Source organism: Gymnodraco acuticeps, unplaced genomic scaffold, assembly GCF_902827175.1.
Source record: "Gymnodraco acuticeps unplaced genomic scaffold, fGymAcu1.1, whole genome shotgun sequence".
In the NCBI taxonomy this organism is placed as follows: Eukaryota; Metazoa; Chordata; class Actinopteri; order Perciformes; family Bathydraconidae; genus Gymnodraco; species Gymnodraco acuticeps.
The window spans coordinates 202,157-219,605 of NW_022991063.1; the positions used below are offsets into that span (position 1 = coordinate 202,157).

General features: G+C 41.0%; 1 protein-coding gene and 1 long non-coding RNA gene across 2 annotated transcripts in view; one reads left to right on the forward strand and one right to left on the reverse strand.

Moving 5' to 3' along the window:
* LOC117559919 (PC-esterase domain-containing protein 1A-like) overlaps positions 1-17,449 on the forward strand; it is an 83,141-nt gene that overhangs the window by 14,215 nt on the left and 51,477 nt on the right. The window lies entirely within an intron of this gene.
* Positions 6,518-17,449, reverse strand: part of LOC117559920 — a 32,302-nt gene continuing 21,370 nt past the window's right edge. The window contains exons 3-4 of the long non-coding RNA XR_004571073.1: positions 7,556-7,645; positions 6,518-6,998 (exon numbers count right to left, since the gene is read on the reverse strand). This is a non-coding gene — a long non-coding RNA (uncharacterized LOC117559920). The remainder of the gene's footprint in view (positions 6,999-7,555; positions 7,646-17,449) is intronic.

Genomic DNA, 17,449 nt, shown 5'->3' on the forward strand with positions numbered 1-17,449 from the left:
AGCTGTAAGTTTGAGTTTGTTTGAATTTATTCATTATAATTATTGTACAAAATGGTATAATAATGCAAACTTAAATTGATTATAATCTATCAATTCAGGTTAAGAAACTAGTGTTGCTTGCATCCTATTTTAAATGCATTTATTTTTATACTCTACTAAAATGCAACAAAAAAAGGGTTTGATTCTATTAATTTAGTCTTTTTTATTGTACTTTGGCAGCAGATTCCTGTGTAGCTTCAGATCTGAGTTGTCTTATTAGTAAGCCTCATTTATACTTTTGTAGCAACACTAATTTTATATAAGGACAAAGAAAGGGTTCAGAGTATTTTATTTTGTTCCTGTGTCATATGTGGCAGCACTGTTCAATGTTTCTTGAAAACATTACCCACTGTAGTGACGTGTGAATAAACTCCAACTCTGTATCAACAACACTGTTGTGTAACTTCAGTTAAATACTTGTATGTGTGTAGATTAGAAAGAGGTAAAATAAAGGATCTGCAGTATTTTATGGAGTATTAATCGTACAAAGGTCAGATTTATACAAGAAGAAGTGTGTATTTATCTGGTAGCAGGCTGTCAGTAATGGCTACGCCTCTCTATTTGGACTGGTAGATCTCGGCAGACTGGCAACTTTAAAAGTAGCTCTCGGTTCAAAAAAGGTTGGGCACCCCTGCCCTACAGGGTGTACTTTGAGGGTTTTGACTCTGCAGACATGCATAAAAACCTTCATAACACACAAGGGGACAGGTAATAACCGGAATAAGACATTCATATATTATTTTTGAAGCAGCTTTCAAGAGTCCTTTGCTACATAAGCAGCTGTGCCACACTTAAGTGTTCTCCCTAAAGACACAACAAATTAATTATTATAATAAAGATATTTCTTGGCCTTTTTTCCTTTTTTTTGTAGAACTGCCAAAGAGACAGAAAGAGTTGACATGCAGCAAAGGGCCGTGGGTCGGATTAGATCTGGGGACACTGTTGTAAGAAACACATTTGTATTACATTATTGTCGCTTTTTGTAACATTCTCTTATAAGTTTCTCCTTTTTGTTCTGTTCCTTTATGGGTAGCTGTCATATCAAGACACTTTAAAGGTAGGGTAGGTAATTCACTTCAGAAACACTTGTTATATTCCATGGAATGCTCTTAACATCCCAATAGCAATGAATACATTAAATGCTTTGACAATAAAGATATACAAATATTTCATCTGTGGAAGCCGTGGCACTGTAAAAAGCAAGTCCAATTATCGAGAGACTGAGTACTCGAGTCCTGAACTCTGACTCGAGTGCCGATTTTCGGGACTCGCGACTCGACTCAGACTCGCGCATTGATTGACGCGGACTTGACTCGAACTCGTGAATTCTCGCGCACGATGACTCTGACTCGGACTCATTAATTTTTAGCCCACGATGACTCTGACTCGACTTGTACATTTCACGCTCCGACTTGGACTCGAGCAAGTTTTGTCTCGAGTCAGATGTACTCTGTCCTGGCTAGGGATGGGAACGATTAATCGAATATTCGAAATGTTTCAGGTATTCGAATAATTATTCAGGTATTCGAATATGAGTTGGGAGGGATGCCTAAGTTGATTACATATTATCAAATTGAATAATTCAATGTATATACGACAGTGCCATAGCTAAATGTGTTAGGTGACGTCTAAAAGTGTGTTTTGCTCCGCTCACCGGTCCCTCACAGCGGGCAGAGCTGCAGGTGCTGATCTCTCTCTCTCTCGCGTCCGGTTATACTTCACTCGCGTTTATGTCCAAATCCATCAGATCTAGCTAGTTCTAGCCAATGATATGGCTGCTGCCCCTCCCTACACGCAGATCACGCAGACTCAAACCTCATTTTTTTATTTTTTTTTTATTTATCCAGGAATGTCCCATTGAGATACAAGATCTCTTCTTCCAGGGAGTCCTGACCAACACGGCACACAACAAGTTTCAACATAAAACAAGGGCATTAAACAAAAAACATACAACTCATCTTAGGCCCAAATGCGGCGCAAATGCGCTCCGCAGCCGTTGTGAGGTTCCGGCGCTAACAGCTCATGAGCGTGCTCCCCCGCCCCCTGTCAACACTCGCGACACATGAGTGGCCAGCCTAAACAACAATAAGCGCTGCTTGGCAACCGTGTGTGGCGGCAAAGTACATAGACATTTTGACAGGAGAGATTTAGTTTTGCCGGTATTCAACATATTTTACCAGTCATAGTCCGGTAATTATTTACACTCTAAGAAGAGTCCTACACAACAGACATGGCGTCAAAAAGGAGTAATGTGTGGAAATATTTCGACCAGGTTAGTGAGCGCGGTGTAGAGGTCAAACTATGCCAAATTAAACTTATATATACATATTATACCTTGCTATACCCACAACCTCCGTTCCAGCTGAGAGGGTCTTCTCTACAGCTGGGCTGATTGTGAATCGCCTCCGCACATGAAAGCTGTAGGCTTATAGCTGTCAAACTGTGATCACCAGTTCAATACATTTGACAAATTTGACTTGGTTTCTATACTTATTTGAACATGTATTTATTTATTTCCAAAAGTTATTGAAAAAAATGTTTTCTACCCAATTTTTTCTTTCATTTCTGTTAACCGGTTAACCGTTTTTTGGGGGGTCGAATATTCGAATATACATTTGCTTTAAAATTCCCATCCCTAGTCCTGGCGTGTGCACCTGCGAGGCGACTTCACATACTGGGCCCCACTATTCCAGTCTAGAGATGTCCAGAGACACACCCCGCATCGTGCTGTATGCTTTCACACATTCTGCTTCCACAGAAGCGCAAAATGCTCATTATGTGGAAAAAAGATTGAAGAGAAGGCTCAATAACACATTACTCTAAGGATCGAGTTCAGACATATAGGCTGTCTTGAACACTATCATCAGAGTAATGTGATCTAATCAATAAATAAAGATTCATCTTATTACTATCAAAATAAAAGTGCAAAACGAAAACTTTACCATAGGAAAATATTGGCATACAAATATAATCACTTCTCTAAAAGGTAACTCATTTTAAATATAGTTAGACATATTAACCTCTTAAGGACGATGGTCCCCCAGTGGACCTCCCCCACCATTTATTTTTGAGACTGTGTCTCAGGGCTTCTTAACATTTATGAAACTATTAAGGTGTAGCACCAGATTAACGGGAAGAGTCTCAGCTAACTGAAGATATGAACCATTTTTACCAAAACAAAACACAAGGGTAATACCAAGCCGCTGAATTAGCACTAAGCGAAACAATGCTAACGCACTTAGCACAGAACTCAAGATAAAGATACCCTTATTACTTATCGTAACTGCAAATACAATATATCCGATTAAAGCTGAGACTCCACAGATTATATAGGTATAGTTTCATCACTGAGTGATCCGAACTCGCGACAGGGGAAGCAAACACAGACATCACAACACGTACCTTTACGGATCTTTTACGGGAGATCGTCTCACCGTAGCTGTCAATCTGATCAAAAGACGTGTTCAATGGCATTAAAATGGCAGAAAAAACGCAGCTGAATTGGTTGATCCATAGGTTAATAATGTATCTGTCGCTTTGAAAAAATTATTTATAATCCATAATTCCATTTGTATGTAAAAATCGGAGAAAAAAAGTTAGCTGCTAATGGTAGCCACCAGAGTGTATGCAGCTTCCGGTTTTAACTCTCACTCCTTATTTGTTAACGTGTTGGTGTAGAACTTTCCCTCGATTCCATTGGCTCTAGCGGTTAAAAATAGATTTCATTCATCAAAATCGACCAAGGGGGGCCAGAGATATGGAAAATCCACCCAAATGACCCCAGAAGTGTTTTATTTGTGCTAAATCTCTCTAAAAGGTCAAATTTAACTTGTTTTGCATCAATCTTGATACAGGGTACTTATTATATGTTATACTTTGGATTCCTAAAGCTTTTAGTCTACCTTACCATCATCCAAGGGTAGTTTTCACTATAAGTAAAAAAGGATTTTTGGACGGACACTATAATTTACAGTTTTTACTATGTATTTTCTTTAAAATAAAAAACATCTTTATTGATTCTGAATTTTCTACATCTAACTCACAGGTTTATCATTACTTTGAGAGAAAAGATGATTAATTTAACCCTTTTAGAAGGGAAGATATGGTCATTTGTTCTGGGAATGTCATTTTCGAGCCCGAGACCTGAAAAACAGGCTCAGGGCTAAACAGGTTAAAGGTAATTTACAATAATACAAATAATAATAATATTAATATTGATATTATTAATAAGCTTTGTATAGCACCTTTTTATACCAAACTCGCTTCACAGCAGTTCAATAGACAACTTAGTATAACATGACAGGATAAAAGCAATGTAGAGGAGCAGCTACATTTCAACAAATATATCCACTAAGATTAATACATGAACACTTGTGACTTGGACTCTTCTTGGGTGACTCAGACTTGGACTCAGACTCGAACACAGGTAATGATGACTCGGACTCGACTCGGACACTCCTTGGGTGACTCGGACTTGGACTCGGACTCTACCTAGGTGACTCAGACTTGGACTCGGACTAAAAAAGTGGGGACTTGAGAGTAGGGATGGGTATCGTTTGAAATGGATCGATTCCGGTTCTGCTTATCGATTCCGGTTCTTATCGAGTCCCCGTTTTGATTCCAAAATTGTAAAAGAAAGAGGTCAAACGTTTAGATAACAAAAATATCTTTATTCTTTTCAGCTTTAACTGACATTTTTACGAATACAAAATATACATGCAATACAAATGTATTGCACAATAGCTGTGCTTTATTTTAACTGAGCTATGCCTGTGGCAAGCTATTAGCAGGCATTACACTGTGCCTTGTCTTTTTCTTTTTTAGTGTAGTGGAGCCTCACTTCAGAGCGTTTACCGCGACCCATCTTTGGTGTTATGAAGTGACTGAGCTCGTGAACTGTCTACTGGAGGGCGGGGGGAGCCTCGCTGCGGGGCAACTGTGGACCTCTGTCGCCTGTCAGCGCAACTTACATGATGCCGTTATTAAGGGCGGTGCCGGCCGTCAACGGCCCGCTGACGACCGGCCGTTCTGTGATTCTCCAGAACACACAGATGGCCAGTCCGCCCTTACCCTGTATTCCACCGGGTCACCGCGGCGCAGTGGAATACAGGGTCTACCGTGTTTAGGAACCGTTAAGCAGAACCAAAATTGTGTATTTTGTATGGGTAACCGGTACCCGGCATTTTCTTATCGGTTCTCATCCGGAACCGAGTTTCGGTTCCCAACCCTACTCGAGAGTGACTTGGACTCGTGAATTGGTGACTTGACTAAAACACTGCAATTATCTGCCTCGGCCCGCGGCAGATAACTGGGTGACCTCCCTGCCTGTCAGCCTTCCATCTCGTGCACAAACTTATCTCGTGCCCTCATTGGTCATGTGCGCGTTCGTGTGTGTTGGAGGAAGGGCTCTGTAAGGAAGTCTGAAGGAAGGGGCAGATTTGTTTCGGTTGTGTACTTTCAAATTCTAGCGCACTCGAGCTGGTTTCTCCATTCTTACCTACCCTACCTTTAATGTATTTCGGCTGTATTTTGTATAGAACTGACTCACAAAGCAAACAGCAAGGTGCATTGTGGGGGCACAATGCTTTGGCGTGGGTAACATGTCATACTCTCTTCATGATGTCTGTGCCATGTACACCTGTTCAGCCAGAGCAGGTGAAAACCGCTGGCTCTATGTTGAGATTAAATGAGTCAATGCTCTAATAATGTTCTTCTTTGTTGTGCACTACCCACAGTCTTTATTATTAGTACAAATCATAGACTGTATATATAAATGGACGTAGTGTCCGTGACATCACCCATAGGATTCTGCAGAGTTGCCGAGAAGCCTAAAGTAGGCAGAGTCGGCCACTAACGGCTCGACAGTGACGTCAGAGTCTAACTCCCGCCTGCTCCAGCCTGATCCAAATAAGGGCAAAGAGGCGGAGGCGGGACTTCCTGCCGCCGAGCTGGAAGTTCCAGACCTAGTTGAGGCTACCAGCAGTGTGACTCTGATGCAAGCCGGCTAACCTACATCTGTTGCTCTCGGTCTGCACGTTTTACTTTTTCTTAAGGTAAGTGAACATGAAACTATTCAGCAAAACGTTCAATAATAATCTAAGGTATTGAGTTTTTGGGATAATACTTGCATACAAATCTTAAAATGCCTTCAGGTTTCTAAAATATATATTTGGTGGTAAATTCAACAGTGGATCCAGCAAAGATTCAAATATGTGCTTGATTTTAGTTATTGATTTTTTGCTGTTACTTAATTATACTTTTAATAAATTCAAGTCAAGCTTAGTAACATGTGATGGTAGCTAGTTTGTGCTCTTACCTGTGTGCCTCCTCCACAACCAGACTGTATTAAAACTCTTAAGTACCAGTTCTATCTACTTTACTTTAAACAATTAAAAAGACAAAATCAACTAATTGTATTGAAATAACAATGTTCATTTTAGGTGCCTCGTCTTCTTTTAAATGAAATGAGATATTGAAATACAGTAATAGTATTGTTTATTTAAACAAACTGAGCCACTACTTACAGTTAACTTCATATTTCTTATTGTCTAAAGCATTCATTACACACATTTTCCCCTCTCATATTCACAGTGTGGATCAACTGAGACAGCGTGGAGTCCAGAGAGCTGCAGGGACTTTGGGAGAAACCTCAGTGTGACGGTTGTCCTGTCTGTGGGTTTGGCTGGAGAGGACTGAGGTGGAGCGGTCTTTCTCTGGGAGGAGGACCTGGCCTTATGAAGAAACCACCTAACTGCATCTGTGAGCACAGCTGTCACAAACAAATTATGGTCCTGTTTGACTAAACACTATTCAGTGTGCAGATCTTTGTTTTCACAATAAAAGTGTAGTTTCTTAGTGAATGTCTTGTATTGGTCTTTAATCTCATATCAGCTTTTCATTTTCTTCTTGCCCCTCAGAGAAAATGGTGAGGCAGTTGTGTCCTTCAGGTATGTCCTTTCCTAACAGAAATGACAAACATAAAACATATTACATTATTGCAGAGCAAGTGTGTTATTTATGAAAGGGGTGCGTTAGAGGGCTGTATAAATAAATACAAAATTATTTGAATGTGTTTTTTTTTAATTCATCACTTTGTACTACAAAGATAATCAGATTATGAATGAACAGTCGGCAGTTAATCAACATTAAAATATATGTTATTATTAAAATAATATTCAACTGTTATTAGAACTTAGTGTAAATGTAGAATCATGCTGTTCGGTTGTCCACTTTTACCACGTTTTTACAGACAATATGTACAAATGGTAGTAATTTTCACAAAAGTAAAATAATAATTGCCCTAAATGCATTGACATGTGATAGCTGACAAAAAAATCAAGTTGCTTGTTAAAATCTAAATGTAACTTTTTGCAAGGAAGGAACATTAAACTTCCCTGATGTCAGTATTTAGTCATGTTTAATGGAATGTATATCAGTGTATTATAGTTGTTACTTCATCTATTTAATACAAGAACGTTTATCCATTCTTTGTACTGTATGAAAGGGGTCTTTGTACCTTTTGAGTCCATGCTGAAGTTCACTGATGTTAGGAATAGGTCTGTCTCTCGTGGTCAGCATCCTCTGGTCTGTCTGCATCACCTGGAAACTTTAAACAAACAGATAGTAAAGTAACAATGTGTTGGTCACAGACTTTTTTTACATGCAGACATCATGTCCTAATCTTTTTGATTATCCTTGAAAAAAAGTGCTGGATATCACAGCCCTTAAAGGTGGGGTAGGTACGTTTTGAGAAACCGGCTCGAGATACACTTTTTGTTATATTCCATGGAATGCTCTTAACATCCCGATAGCAATGAATATCTGAAGTGCTTTGACAAAAAATCCATTAAAAAATGTCATCTAAGCCGTAGTACTGTAAAAAGCACGACCAATAATTGTAGCCGTCCCGGCTAAAGTAACTGGATGGCCTACCTGCCTGTCAGCCTTCCATCTGTGTACAAACTTATCTCGTGCCCTCATTGGTCATGTGTGCGTTCGTGTGTGTTGGAGGAAGGGCTCTGTAAGGAAGTGGCAGATTTTTTCCGGTTGTGTATTTTCAAATTCTAGCGCACTCGAGATGGTTTCTCCAAAATTACCTACCCCACCTTTACTGCATCTTATCAGTTGGATTGTGTATTATTGTATAGTTGGGGTCCTTTTTATTTTACTGTTACTTTGGAATAGTTTTTTTAATGAGACAGTCAAATTAAATATTTGTCCTATGCCATATTCACATGCATTTGTTACACACACGTAAGGGTAAAAGACAAACATCTTTAACAAATGTAATGCAATGAATAAGCTTAATTGTCACAGAAGCACACATAACGTCATATCTAATATTTAAACAAATCATTTCCTTGTCACTAAAGCATTGACTATCGTCCTTAAATGCAGGCATGTTACATGTTCACGTTCTGCTGCCACAATAAGTCGGTTTCTCCAGTGTAATGATAATAAAATGCTAAGTAAGTATTGGTAATAATATTAATAAAAACAAGAACGTTTGGGTTCGCTCGTTTGATATGATGAACGTTAACCAGTAAGCTTCAATAATCAACTCCAGCTCAACAAACCATATTGCAATATCTACGTTAACGTTATTTCTGGAACCATCTGGAAATGTAAGATTCATATTTTTCAGATACACAGATCTTAAGGCACGGACACACTACACCAGGCCGATTATCGGCGTCGGTGGGCGTCAGGCCGACGATGAGCGTTGACACGCCCTACTCAGATTGGTGTGTCCCGCACCGTCGGGTCTTTTCAGCCGTGCCGACGCCTTTTTGGCCGAAAACGGCAGTCGGCAAAAGAAATCACTCTGATTGGCTGTTCAGCTAGCGAATCAGTGCATGAGAAGCCAAACGGAAGTGAGGGACCCAAACAAACTATGAAGGCAAATCTGAGATTTCATTAAAAGGGCCCATGACATGGCCATTTCTACTGATCATAATTCCATTGTTGAGGTCTACTAAAATAGATTTATATTGTGCAATTTTCCAAACTCACATTGGTTTCTCAAACAGCATCTCTGTAAAGTATTCACCGGTATTCACTCTGTCCTAAACGGCTTGTTCGAGCTCCTGCCCCCCCCTCCCTGTGAGCCCAGTGTACTCTGATTGGTCGGGAAGCTGACAGGCTCGTTGCTGCTCGCACACACACAGACACACACACTGCTGCGGGCTGCTGCAGGAGCAGACAGGCTTGGCGATACAGCTAGAACAAGCTAAACTCATCCTGAGCACACAAACACTCACTGACGAAGTAAAAACAATAAGTGTGGCTTGATATTGAGTAAGAAAAAGGTTTATAACGCTGTGAGAATGGGTCTGCGGAGAGCATTTCTCCGCGATCCCAACGTAGTCCGAAAAACGTTTACCCATTTAAACAGTCGTGGTAGATACCTTGTTTGTTTTAAACATCATAAATACACAAACAACAATGAATACTTACAGGTTGTGTACCCGAATCTCCCGCTGGTCCAAACAAAGTAGGAACAGCATCGTTCTTCAGTGCCCTACATATCCGGCATGAATCGCTGAAAGGTTTGGGAAGCTTTGTTTCGTGAAAGGCTGGCAGAGGGTGTGGCCTCTGGCAGGGCTCTCGACTAACTTTTTTCCCCATCCTCCCGGAACCGTCCCAAAATACAATCTAAGCCGTCCCGAAATTAATGTGGACCGTCCCGAATTTAAAATGTTAGTTTTTCTACATTATCATTAGTTAAAATCATTCAAAGTGACCTTTAACATAAATAAAACATCATACAAATCATTAGATGATAATTCATCAACCTTTTTATTTGAGTAAATCATTCAATCACATAAACAAAGGCCAAATATATTTAAACAAATGAGAAAATTACTCTAATATTGAATCCAATCAAGTCCCATCCAATTAACAAAAAAATCCAACACTGTGTCCTGAAGACAGAACCTAGAGTAACCACTAACCAGGATGACAGTCTGTAACACAGTCAGGAGACCTTTACAAACGGCCCCGGCCCCTCGCACACAGACGGGAGAGAGAGATCTCGTCTGGATTGGAAAGCTCGAAAATACATCATAGACGCATGGTGTAGTCTTATTGCATATTAGAAACGGAGTTGGTGAAACTAAAACTGCGATATAATGTGTATGTAGCAATAATACATATGACATATATTTTTTAAATGTCTCCAGTACCGATAAAAAGTCCGATAACGTCGGAGCTTAACGTTGCCACTGTCTTTAATAATTCCGGCCCGGGGCCCGTTTAATACCGGGGCACGGTGCCCATCCCTACATGGGGAGAGGCACAGCATATTGCTAAGGACTAAATATGATGGAAGGTTCCCTTCTCAGCCTTATTACCCTAGGGCATGGGTCGGCAACAGGCGGCCCGCGGGCCATTGTTGGCCCGCCAGCAATAATATTTGGCCCGTAATTTTGAGAATCAAAAATTTTTTACAACATAGGACCGACAGTCGCACATCAAGGTTTCCGTTAGCTGCCGATCGATCGGCCGCCGGTCATTATCGGCCGATATTCACTCTTAATAGTTTGATCGGTGCTCTCTATAAAGGCCGATCAGGAGAGCTGGATCTGATCGATATGGACATAAACGCAAGTGAAGTATAACTGGACCCGAGAGAGAGATCAGATCAGCTGCTGAGTCTGACGGAGACACGCAGCTCTGCATAATCACCTGAAGCCCCGCCCACTGTTTAGCGAGCTGCATGAGAAACTGACGGGCTGTCAGAGAGAGAGGGAGGGAGAGGGGAAAAGAGAGCATCCGTTTCTCCCGTGTTATTATTCAAAGTTAATGTAAACTTTTGAATAATGTACTTCATCTACTACAAGTAGTTTGTTTGAATGTAATAATGATGTTTTTTGTTGTTTTTGGAATCATTTATTGAAAAATGAATCTGAAATTTTCGATCTGTAACGATTATAAACTGAAGCAATATAAAAATGAGCCCCATTAACTGAGTTTTAAACATCAGTATATCCGGTCATAGTCCGGTGATTACCTGCTAAGGGAACTCTGCTACACCATTCTTCTTATTATTATTGAAACATGACCGGTGAGTTTCAAATTTGTCCGGTAAAATAAATTCTGTCCCGACATATCCGCTTACATTCATAATGTCAGCGGAGGGAGGGGAAGCGGCGCTGTGGAAGAGCAGAGTGGCGAGTGAGAGCTGTCATCTTCCCTTTACAAGCTTCAAAAATGTATTTATCGTGTGATTTTGGAAATAAAAATGTCATATTCTGAAAGACAAGACTTTGTGTATTTAAAATCAAACAAAACACCCGAACCCGAAAAACTAGTTTTTTACGCAAATCCACGTTTATTTTTAAATGAGCCGTTGAGACTTTCAACTGATTTCGATAGAGCGGGTCACATATGGCAAATGTGTGGTTGTGGGGAACCAGGTCAATTAAAGTACTTATTTAACTATTAAATACATTGAGTTTGAGTAAAATACTTGGTTACTGATTAATTTAGGTTATAATATATTAAATTGCAAAGCAAAACATGCTGTAATTGATTTATTTTGTCCTTTGGTATTTTTTAAAGGTTTTCAACCTGAAAGAATCCTAATGTGTCCTTGAAAAGTTGAAATAAAGAAAAGGAACAAGGATTCCAGTTGTCCATGCGTCCTCTGTTGCCCCTCAAGCCTCTCAAATGTGGGCAAACACTAAAATAAATGCCAAAAACCCAGAGAACTTGACAATAGGCCTACTTATCAGAATAAAAGTATGTTAAATAACACTGCTAGTTAATAACTCTACTTTACTCAGTGGAGGCTCGTCCATTGAGGAAAGGGAGGACCATCCTCCCTACAATTTCAGAGAAAAGTCAACTTTGAAGAGAACAATAAATACACCTCAATTTAAAAGATAAGTCTGTTAAAATACAGATAATAGCCCTGGCTTTGGGACTGAAATGGGGCTAGAGAGGACGAGCCTCCCTTTGGGCGGGTCTAGCCAGAGGCTCTGGATTGGGCGCCTATATCATCAGTGAACCAATCAGCGGATCTGACTGCGCATCAGAGTGTTGATGGGAGGGTTATCAGCGATATCAGAGTTTTTCCTGAACCGGGGAACAGGGGCGCTGCGCCCTCTTACCAAAATCAATTCCTTGAATTAGGCTTTGATTATGTTCTGGCCCGCCATCTTGCGGCTCAGCAAAAAATTGGCCCAAGGCCAAACTTACTTGCCTACCCCTGCCCTAGGGGATGAAGAGGAGTAAGTAAATAAAGAGGCCGGCGCTCCAGGGTCTGGTTCTGCTGTGCGTTTTTGTGATGTAACGGTAAAACATTTCAGAATTCCTCCACGGGATGCCATTGTACATCACTCAACCCGCGAAATACACACACTCAGTACATAGCTAGACCCGCGAATTTGCGGGCCAGGAATTCGCGGGCACAGCCAGCTGGGCGGCTGGCTAACAGCCAGCGGCACAGCCAGCTGGGCGGCTGGCTAACAGCCAGCGGCACAGCCAGCTGGGCGGCTGGCTAACAGCCAGCGGCACAGCTGTAGCTACGTACTGTGTGTGTATTTCGCGGGTTTCTAAATGTTTTGTGCGTGTGTTTATGTTGACAAGGAAGTTTAATAACTGTGTGCTACACAAAACGTGCAGTCGGTTTCATTTTCATCGCCATTTGTAGTAGAGTTAGCAGGGTATTTTTATTTTAACTCTCGTCCCAAATTCGTCCCAAAATTATTTTGTATCCTCCCCGACACTATTTTTTTCGGCCCCGGGACGACGGGACTTCCTTAAGCTCGAGCCCTGGCCTCTGGGTGTTCACACGTTACAGTACCCAGGAAGTAAATGAGAAATCTCCAACGAGGCGTTTTGGGGAGGTCTTTTCTTTGTTAGAGTTTTACTCCCTACAGGGTGTACTTTCAGGGTTTTTGACTCTGCAGACCGTTTACATGCATAAAAACCTTCATAACACACAAGGAGACGGGTAATAACCGGAAAAGCATGACATGGGACCTTTAACTCCAGCTCTCGACACAGGTTCGGGAAAGCCCCATGAGCTTCTTGAGTGAAAATGGAATGCACACGCTATTTGTTGTTTGTTTATATCACGCAGTCTGTTCTTCTTCTCTCGGTTATCACGCAGTCTGTCTTCCGGTTGTTGCCTCTTTTGAATGACGAATACACACTACCGTCGCCTGCTGGTAAGGAGAGTTATTGCCACTCACGCATGCGCAGTTCGTACGTGCTTCTTGGCCGTCGGCTGAAGTCTTTGCGGTGTGTTCCAGTGAGACACATGGTCAAAACGCAGAGACGCGAGGCGACGCAACAGTCGGGGTCCGTCTGTGTCAGTTATTTGTCAGATTGGTGTGTCTGGGCCTTTAGGTTAATCTCATATACAGTATGCTCGCTGCTCTTCAACACTACTGTGACGTTAGCTGTCTGCATCGTCGAGCATAGCGAATTTAAATCAACAATAACAACGCATACAGTTATCTAACTAGCAAACTAACTAATGTATGAGGATGACCTTATTTTACCAACCTCACACAGAAGCCATTTGTTCTACAGTATAATCCTTCTCAATGTTTTACACTTCTCTATTATGTTTTAACTTGTATGCTACGGATAGCATCGTTAGCACAGATGTAGCTTCCTCTAGCTCGTTAGCTGAATAAAAAGACTAGTAAGAAATAAAGTGCTTGAATTTCACTTCCCGAAAAAACTGCATTCAGGGACGGTCTGTTTTAACCGCAGAGCCATAAGATAAGTCCGATATTTAAATGAGGAATACTCCACCAAGCACCAACACAACAAACGCCGGGTTGAAGTTGTGTTCCCGAGATCAGCCGAGTAGTTGAGCCCCTGTAGCATCCTGGAGCTTACTGAGCTAACGGAGCTACTAGCAGAGAGACAGAAAGCTAGAAGCAGCACTCACTGCAGAGACCTGTCACTCAAGGTGACCACGCCCTAATTTATGCAAACACTTTAAGACCTAATATAACTAAAAGGGTTGCGTTATAAAACAATTCACCCCCCACACAGTAGTCATGAAGGAGGAATCTAACTATACAGAGAATATGGTTTTTTGAACCACGATGTAAACATGTTTATTTCTGCTGTAAAGTTGGTCATTTTAACATGGGGGTCTATGGAAATTGCTCCCTTCTGCAGACTGCTCCTACTGGCCACTAGATGAACTGCAGTTTGAGGCACTTCCTTATTGGCCTCCCGGCTCTGCCCAAGAGTTTGCCGCTGGGTACAAATAGATTGCTAAGAAATGGTTTAAAGCCGATGTCTGCCCTTTTGCGAAGCAGTATACAATTACATTTTTTGCTCCAGACAAACATTTTAAAGTTGTCTTACTACTTCAGCCTTCAACACTAATTTCTGCAGACTAAACAATCTCCTGTGCAGTGTCTGCTTTGAAAGACGCCTGTCTGTCACTGCATATCCTGGTCCTTGTATTTGTTTCCTGTGGATTTCATTAAAGTTGAGCCTTGTTTGGCTCAGACGCAGTGGAAGGGAGATGAGTGTGTAATTAAATATATACAGTGTGCAATGGAAGTGGCAGCTCCTCAAGATTTCCTTTATTGCCTAAAATGAGGAAATGTAGAGCTACAATATATTCAGACCCCTTTTACACAATTTCTCATGTTGATGCCGGTGTGTGAAATTAAATATACTGAAGGTCACTGAACATTTATTGTAACGGACAATAGTTTTCAGTGTTTCCCCTAGGTTTACTGCTTTGGGGGGGTGCTGCCAGGGCGGGATGAGGGCGGTCCAATGATGGTGATCCATGCAGGGGGGGGGGGGGAAGTTACTTTAGTTTGAGAAGTGGGGGGACACAGTGTAGTTTTACACACCGTCTTATTTGACTTTCTCAGGACTTAAAACAGATTTTGGGGGCAGACCCCCACAAAGATTTTTTTTTATTTACACACGTAAGGTCATCATCTTAACAGTTTTTTAGGCTCATCGAGTCATCCGTGAGCAGAGCATCAAGTTGGCATGCCTATAACAGCTGAATGCGGCGATTACCATCTCGTTCAGCAAAACGCCTCACAAACGTATTAAGATCTAAAGCTTTAGTGCGTTTTGATTCAATGCTGAGTACAGCCAAACTTGACAGTCTCTTCTCTGTCAGTGTAGACCGCAAATATTTCATTCCTTCCGTCTACTTGGATACGGATGCTTCGCGCCAGGGCCGGGTGATTTTATATATATATTTTTTTTTTATCATACATTTTTTATTGCAACATCTTCAATTTACAACACAGTACAGAAGACAATTCAGGTTGCACAACATTTTGGATTAATTCAATCCCATCCCTCTATCCTACATCCCACCCAGCTACCCACCCACTCCATAGCCCACCCCCCACCCACTCCACCACCAACCACCGGGGCAAAAATATCCCCTCAGGGATAGCATTCTTATTTGGTCAGGAGCTCCTTTAAGTTAGATATCAGATCTGTCCACATTAAAATTGTATCAGGTTTTGCATCGTTGATTCTCGCAGAGGACAGTTCAAGGTAAGAAATGTTCAAAAAACTCTGAAGCCAGTGAGAACTTGAAATATCGTGAGGAGGTTTCCAACGTTGGACTATAATCTTTTTAGCTGCAGTCAAGCCTGTTAGCCAGATTTTGCGAGTTTTCCCCGTAAGGGAAAGGTGAGATTCATCATTTAGAAGATGTACAGCAGGTTCCATTGGTAATCTCAACCCTATTAAATCTGTAAGGGTACTAATAACCTTCCCCCAAAAGTGTAATACTCCTGGACACTCCCATACAACATGTAAGAAAGAGCCAATGGTTCCCTGGTGACAAAATGAACAATACGGGTCAGGTACCAATCCAATTCTGTGTCTAATTATTGGTGTTAGATATGCTCTATGACAACATTTCAGATGTATATACTGATGGTTTGGGTTTTTTGAAGCACCGGTAACATTAGCCCAAATTGCATCCCAATCCAATTCTTGTCCTAAAGTAGATATTTCCCTATCCCATGCTCTCATGCCTGATGTAGGAATATAGTTCTGGGAGTTAAGATTATTATAGATAAACGAAACTATTTTTTTGGGAGCACTTTGCACCCAACTCAGAATAGGATGTTCTTTCAAATCTGACCCCCAGGGGACCCCATAGGCTTTACAGGCAGACCTTATTCTAAAATAAAAGAAGAGAGTGTTGATCAATATTATATTGAGAGACCAGTTTTTGAAAGTCATGAATACAATTTTCCCCATTAATGTCCTGAAGAGTTTTAATACCTTTATCCTCCCAAGCTTTGTTGTTAAATGGTTTTCCCCCAGTCAATAGGTTATGATTGTTCCATAATGGAGATGACCTACACCACACACTCTTAAAGTTTAGGAATTTCCCTGCTGCTCTGAACACTTTAATCATATAAGTTAAAATTGGACTGTACAGTAAATCACATTTTTTGGTAGATATACCTGAAAGGAGAAAGTCCCTTAATCTTATCGGCGCTATTAAATCTTGTTCCATATTCTTCCAAGATGACATTTTATCTTCATCTACCCAATAGCTGAGAGATCTTAATATGAATGCCCAATGATATAGTTTAAAATGTGGGCATGCCAATCCCCCATCTGATTTTCTATACTGAAGAGCTGACCATTTTATACTGGGTCGTTTACCATTCCAGATGTAGCATCGAAGTAAAGAATCTAGTTTTTGCCAGTTGGAGTTTTGTTGGAGGTGCTAGAGGGATCATTGAGCTTACGAAATTTATGCGGGGTAATATGTTCATTTGAACAACCGATAAACGGGCTGGGACTGATGCTGGAAGGTGTTTCCATCTTGTAATATCTTCTTCTATTTTCTTCAAAACTAAAGAGTAATTTGTTTTAGCTATAGATGATAAGGAAGTACTAACCTTAATACCTAAATAGAGGACCTCATTTGAAACATTGATTTGGGGTGAGAGGGACACTTCACTTTGGCCTATGTTAAGAAGCATCAGTGTTGATTTTGATAGGTTAATCTTGTATCCCGAAAGCTGCCCAAACTGCTCCACTACTTCCAAGACACAGGGGAGGGTTCGCTGAACATCTGCCATACAGACTAATGTATCGTCTGCATATAGTGATATAGAATGTGACGTTCCACCTATTGTGATGGGGGAAATCTGAGGACAATTCCTAATGAATTGTGCCAGTGGTTCGATCGATAAATTGAAAATTAAAGGAGACAGAGGGTCTCCTTGCCTTGTACCCCGTTTTATGTCAAATAAGTCGGAGAAGCTTCCTCCCACGCATACTCGAGCTGTAGGATTCGCATACAATGTTTGAATCATGTTAATAAATGTATTTCCAAATTTAAATTCTTTCAGAACCCTCCATAGATATGGCCATTCCACGCGATCAAACGCCTTTTCAGCATCTAAAAACAAAAGGCCACAGGCAG